Below are 7,135 nucleotides of genomic sequence, written 5' to 3'. Positions count from 1 at the left end.
TTCTTGTCTATATGGACATCTATATGTCCTCTTTGGAAAAGTGCCTATTCAGGTCCTTTGCCCATTTTTTAATTGGGCTGTTTGGGGGTTTTTTGTTGTTGAGTTTTGTAAATTCTTCATAAATTTTGAATATTGACCCTTTATCAGATGTATCAGAGAATATGTTCTCCCATCTGTGGGTTGTCTTTTTATTTTGTTGATGACATCCTTTGCTGTGCAAAAACTTTTTAATTTAATATAGTCTCATTTGTTTATTTTTTTCCTTCTGTTTCCCTTGCCTAGGGAGATATATCTGATAAAATATTGCTGTGAGCAATGTCCGAGATTTTGCTGCCTATGTTTCCTTCTATGATTTTTATGTTATGATTTAAGTCTTTGGTCCATTTTGAATTCATTCTTGTGTGTGGTGTAAGAAAGTGATCTAGTTTCATTTTTCTGCCCATATCTGCCCAATCTTCCCAACACCATTTATTGAATACACTATATCTAGTCCATTGTATGTGCTTGCTTCCTCTGTAGAATATTAATTGACTATAAAGATGTGGGTTTATTTCAGGGCTCTCTATTCTGTTCCATTGATCTTTTTGTCTGTTTTTATGCCAGTACCATGCTGTACTGATTACTATGGCCTTATAGTATAATTTGATATTAGGTGGTGTGATTCCTCCAACTTCGTTCTTCTCAGGATCTCTGTTGCTATGCAGGGACTTTTGTGGCTCCATATAAATTTTTAAAATAATTGTTCTAGTTCTGTGAAATATGTCATTGGAAACTTGATAGAAATTGCATTGATTCTACAGATTGCTTTGAGTAATATGGACATTTTAATGATGTTAATTCTTCCTATACATGAACACGGTATGTGCTTCCCCTTATTTGTATCTTCTTCAATTTCTTTCTTCAGTGACTTATAATTTTCTGAGCACAGGTCTCTTACATCCTTGGTTAGGTTTATTCCTAGGTATTTTATTCTTTTTGAAGCAGTTATGAATGAAATTGTTTTCTTAATTTTCTTTTATGTTATTTATTGGTATATAAAAATGCAACTTATTTCTAATAATTACTTTTGTATTCTGCTACTTTGTGGAATTCATTTATCAGTCCTAGTAGTTTCTTGGTGGAATATTTGGGGTTTTCTATATACAGTATCATGTCATCTGCAAATGCAGATAGTTTTATTTCTTTCTTTCCAGTTTGGATGCCTTTTATTTCTTCTTGTCTGATTGCTGTGGGTAGGACTTCCAGTACTATGTTGAATAAGAGAGGTGAAAGCAGACATGTCTTGTTACCAATCTTAAGGGGAATGTTTGTAGTTTTTGCCCATTGAGCATGATGCTGGTAGTGGGTTTGTCACATATGGTCTTTATTATGTTTAGGTATGTTCCCTCTATTCCCACTTTGCTGAGAATTTTTATCATAAATGGGTGCTGGATTTTATCAAATGCTTTTTCTACATATTTTGATATGATCATGTGGTTTTTATCTTTCATTTTGTTAATGTGGTAAATCACATTTATTGATTTGCTAATGTTGAACTGACTTTGCATTCCCAAAGTAAATCCCACTTGATCATGGTGTATGATGTTTTTGATGCATTGCTGTATTCAGTTTGCTAATATTTTTTGAAGATTTTAATGTCTACATTCATCAGGGATATTGGCCTATACTTTTATTTTTGCAGCGTCCTTATCTGGTTTTGGAATTATGATAATGTTGGCCTCTTAAAATGAGTTTGGGAAACTTCCCTCCTCTTGAATTTTTTGAAATAATTTGAGGAGAGGTGAGAGGTGTTAGGTTCTTCTTGGAATGTTTGGTAAAAATTCACCTGTGAAGCTATCCAGTCCAGGGCTTTTGTTTTTTTAGGAGTTTTTTGATTACTGCTTCAATTTCACTAGGTAAAATAGTGAATAAACAATAATCTGTCTATTCAGATTCTCTGATTCTTCCTGATTTAGTTTTGGAAGATTGTATGTTTCTAGAAATTTATTCTTTTCATCCTAGTTATCCAGTTTGTTAGCATATAGTTCATAATATTTCCTTATAATCCTTTGTATTTCTTTGGTCTCAGTTGTTATTTCTCCTCTTTAATTTCTGATTTTATTTTTTTTTTTTGGTCCTCTTGTTTTCTTGAGGAGTCTGGTTAAAGGTTTGTCAATCTTGTTTATCTTTTCAAAGAAGCAGCTTTTGAATTTAATGATCATTTGTATAATTTTATAAACATTTATTTATGTATTTATTTTTAGAGAGAGAGGAAGGGAGTGAGAAAGAAAGGGAGAAAAACATCAATGTGTGAGAGATACATAGATTGGTTGCCTCTTGCACACCCCAAACTGGGGACCTGGCCTGCAACCCAGGCATGCACCCTGACTAGGAGTGGAACATGTGACCTTTTGTTTGCAAGCTAGCACTCAATCCACGGAGCCACACCAGCCAGGACTATATCATATTTTTAGACCCTTTCATTTATTTCTGCTCTGATCTTTACTGTTTCCTTCTTTAAACTTACTTTGGGCTTTGTTTGTTGTTCTTTTTCAAGTTCCTTTATTTGTAGAGTTATATTGTTTGAGTGTTTTCTTGTTTGTTGGGTTTGTTTTTTGGGGTTTTTTTTTTGAGATAGGACTCTAATGCTATTAATTTCCTTCTTAATATTGGTTTCTCTGTGTCCTACAGATTTTGGATTTTTGTGTCCTCATTTTCATTTGTTTCAAGATATCTTTTGATTTCTTCTTTGATCTCATTGTTGACCCATTCATTATTTAATAACATGTTACTTAGCTTCCATGTCTTTGCATGTCTTTCAGTGTTCTTCTTGAGATTGATTTCTAGTTTCATAGCATTGTGGTCAGAGAAAATGCTTGATATGATTTCAGTCTTCTTAAATTTATTGAGACTTGTTTTATGTCCTGGCATGGAGTCTATCCTAAAAAATGTTCCATGTACACTTGAAAAGTATATATATTCTGCTGCTTTAGGGTGAAATGCTCTGAAGATATCAATTAAAACCATTTGAGCTAGTGTGTCATTTAAAGCCACTGCATCCTTGTTGATTTTCTGTCTGGAAGATCTCTCCATTGCAGTCAATGGGGTATTAAAATCCATGACTATAACTCTATTTCTGTAGTTCTCTCTCTCTTTGTGTCCATCAAGGTTTGCTTTATATAAGATGGACATGTAGGTAGGTGTACTTTGCCTTCTCGCATAACCAAAAGAAAGACAACAAATTTAAAAAGAAAAAATAAACACAACTGCCAGAAAATTAAACTGCATGAAAGTCCAACAACCAAGGAGTTAAAAAAGAAACATTCAGCCAGACTGGTAGGAGGGGCAGAGATGGGCAGCCGGGGCGGAGAGGATGTGCTGCAAGGTGGCGGCTGGAGGATCAGGCAGGCGAGGCAACAGCTGGTGGTCTGGGAAGTCCTACATTTGTGTGCAGATAAACCAGGAGGAACAGCTGGGGAGTGAGACAGATCGCGCAACGCAAGATTCCAGTGCAGGAAAAGAAAGCCTCAAAACCTCTGACTATAAAAACCTGTGGGAGTTTCAGGTGTAGGAGAAACTCCCAGGCTCACAGGAGAGTTCATTGGAGAGACTCACAGGGTCACAGAACATACACAAACCCACCCACCCAGGAATCAGCATAATAAGGGCCTGATTTGCTTGTGGGTAGCGAGGGAAGTGACTGAAAGCTGGGGGAGAGCTGAGCAAGCTGCATTGTTCCCTCTCAGACCCCTCCCCCACAGACAGCACGACAACGCAGCAACCTGGGTTGCCCTGCCCTGGCGAATACCTAAGGCTCCGCCCCTTCCAACATAATAGGTCTGCTGAGACAAAGAAATATGGCCCAAATGAAAGAACAGATCAAAGCTCCAAAAACAGAACTAAGCAATGAATAGATAGCCAACCTATCAGATGCACAGTTCAAAACACTGGGAATCTGGATGCTTACTGACTTGGTTGAGGATGGTCGCAAAATGGAGGATAAAGTGAAGGCTACACAAAGTGAAATAAAGAAAAATACACAGGGAACCAACAGTAAAGGGAAGGAAACTGGGACTCAAATCAATGACTGGGAGGCAGAACAAAGAGATAAACATTCAAACAGATCAGAATGAAGAAACAAGAATTCAAAAAAAAAAAAATGAGAAGAGGCTTAGGAACCTCTGGGACAACTTTAAACGTTCCAACATCCGAATCATAGGGGTGCCAGAAGGAGACAAGGAAGAGCAAGAAATTGAAAACTTATTTGAAAAAAGAATGAAAGAGAACTTCACCAATCTGGCCAAGGAAATAGGTTTCCAGGAGATCCAGGAAGCTCAGAGTCCCAAAGAAGTTGGACCCAAGGAAGCACATACCAAGGCACATCATTATTACATTCCCCAAGATGAAAGATAAGGAGAGAATCTTATAAGGAGTTCCCATAAGACTCTCAGCTGATTTCTCAGAAGAAAATCTTGCAGACAAGAAGTTTTCAAAGTCATGAAAGCCAAGGACCTACATCTAAGATTACTCTATCCAGCAAAGCTATCATTTAGAATAGAAGGGCAGATAAAGTGCTTCCCAGACAAGGTAAAGTTAAAGGAGTTCATCATCACCAAGCCCTTATTATTAGAGACGTTAAAGGGACTTATCTAAGAAAAAGAAGACAAAATCTACAAACAACAAAATGACAACAAACTCACAACTATCAACAACTGAACCTAAAAAAACTATGCAAACAATGAGCACAGGAACAGAATTACAGAAATGGAGATCACATGGAGGGTTATCAGAGGGGAAAGGGAGGGGGAAGAATGGGAGAAAAGGTACAGGGAATAAGAAGCATAAATAGTAGGTACAAAATAAATGGGGGTAGGTTAAGAATAGTATAGGAAATGGAGAAGCCAAAGAACTTACATATATGACCCACGGACATGAACTAAGGGAGGAGGGTAATGCTGGTGGGAGGGGGAATGCAGGGTGGAGGGGAATAAAGAGGAGGAAAAAAATGGGACAACTGTAATAGCATAATTGAAAAAATATGTATGAAAAAAAGATTTGCTGAAACCTTGCTTTCCTTATCCCACAATACCACGCGCTCTTTCTTTCCAACTTGGGCCCTGCATAATGGCTCCCGCAAAGAAGGGTGGCGAGAAGAAGAGGGACCATTCTGCCATCAATGAGGTAGTGACCAGAGAGTACACCATCAACATCCATAAGCGCATCCATGGAGCGGGCTTCAAGAAGCGTGCCCCTCGGGCACTCAAAGAGATCCGGAAATTAGCCATGGAGGAGGTGGGAAGTCCAGATGTGTGCATTGACACCAGTCTCAACAAATCCGTCTGAGCCAAAGGAATAAGGAATGTCCCATACCGTATCCGGGTGCGGTTGTCCAGAAAACAAAATGAGGATGAAGATTCACCAAACAAGCTTTATACGTTGGTAACCTTCGTACCTATCATCACTTTCAAAAATCTACAAACAGTTAATGTGGATGAGAACTAACTACTGACTGTCAAAAAAAGTTATAAAACTGCCTTTGAGGTTTGGTTTCCTGTTTCTAGTGGCAATGTAATGTGTTTGTATATCTTAAAATACTTCCCAATTAAAGAATCATTTGGAAAGCTTTTCCTTAAAAAAAAAAACAAAACCCAGAGATTTGCTTTATATATTTAGGTGCTCCTATGTTGGGTGCCTAAATGTTTACTAGGGTTATATCCTCTTGTTGGATTGTTCCCTTTATCATGCAGTGTCCTTCTTTGTCTTTTACTGTTGCCTTGGTTTTAAAGTCTATTGCTTTAATGCTGATGGTAGATACCAGAATCACAGGCAACCACAGTGTAGGGTCCCTCCTCCCACTTCCACCCAGTTGATAAACTCAGGTTTTCAACTATGCACAGGTGCCATGGGGAATACGGAGATGCAGCCTCTGCCCTCTGGGTGCTGGCTATGATGAGCTACAACCGAACCTGAGAGGGTACATGGGAGGGACCGGAGGGAGCAGCCTTAGTGATGAGCTGGGAGTGTGGCTCCCTCCCAGCACAAACAGGATGGGAGTGGCCACTCAGACAGGGGAGCTGTAGGAATGATGATATGGAGCAGGGGTCCAGGGCACATTCAGGAATCAGCAAGGGGTCTCGAACCAAAGTGGTGGGAGCAAAAGCCACACATAACAGTGGAGGAGGGAAGAAGTTGGCAAAGTAGATTGGGACCAGATTGCAAGGGGTCTGAAATTTCAGACTGGGAAGTGTGAATTCAATTCACAAGAAAACGAGGAAAAGTTGAAGGACTAAGTTTTTGAGTTTTATTTAAACAGAGAAGAAACAAGCTCAGAGCTATGGATGTGGGGAATTGCTGTGACAGACACTTCAGGAGTTCTAGCTCTCAAATGGTTTCACCTTCAACTCGTTTGGTCAATGTGAATAAGTAGACGTGAGATGCTTTGAGAATCATTGGAAGCCAGGCGAGAGAACGACGCAGGAAGAGCTGGATTTGGCCACGTTCTGGGGCCACGTGCCAAGGTGGGTAGGCCAAACAGGGCAGGTCTTTGCCTCCCAGGTAGTTCAGGTGGGATAGGACACCTTGGTGGCAGAGCATCCCAGAAGCAGTGGGGGCGGTGTGCAGGAAGAAGGCTCCTCACACTCACAGAGTAAGGTCATCAAAGCGTGCCAGACCCTGGAAGGGGTTTCGGGAGCAGGGTCACCTAACTGCGCAGGAGGGATCAGCTGAGCCATCTGTGAGAGGCAAGTGGGTAGCACCAGCCACCCTGGAGGGAACTATTTCCCCAAACCCAGCCATGATCCGCACTAACACTCCTTCTAGCCTTCTCCATCACCTCTGGGCAGAGCCTGCCCCCGGGGCTCTGGCTGGGCCAACAGCCAGGCTCCAACTAGCATATCAAAAACCCACCGAAGATGATTAGAATCTCAATTTCAGATGACATTCCTTCCCTTTTACTCCTTCAGGTAATCCTAAACCTTATGATGTCTAAATTATTATGCTGAAAGCAAAATCAAGTCCTTTCTAGCAGCAGGCAAATGCTTCCCAGGGCGCGCATAGCCCGGAGAGCAAGGTAATGGTTACCAGATGCAGGTGCAAACCTCGGCCTGCCCAGGTCTGCAGCATCCAGGCCCCATCTGCACTGATGTCCACCTGCACT

General features: G+C 40.4%; 1 pseudogene; it reads left to right on the top strand.

Moving 5' to 3' along the window:
- Positions 1 to 5,064: 5,064 nt before the first annotated feature.
- LOC129067057 (60S ribosomal protein L31-like) lies at positions 5,065 to 5,481 on the top strand (annotated as a pseudogene).
- The last annotated feature ends 1,654 nt before the right edge of the window (positions 5,482 to 7,135 follow it).

The sequence above is a fragment of the Pteronotus mesoamericanus genome, unplaced genomic scaffold (genome assembly GCF_021234165.1).
Source record: "Pteronotus mesoamericanus isolate MK-2021 breed Mesoamerican mustached bat unplaced genomic scaffold, CSHL_Meso_final contig_20, whole genome shotgun sequence".
In the NCBI taxonomy this organism is placed as follows: Eukaryota; Metazoa; Chordata; class Mammalia; order Chiroptera; family Mormoopidae; genus Pteronotus; species Pteronotus mesoamericanus.
Note: the sequence above shows the minus strand (reverse complement) of the source record. Positions and strands in the feature narration are given on the sequence as shown.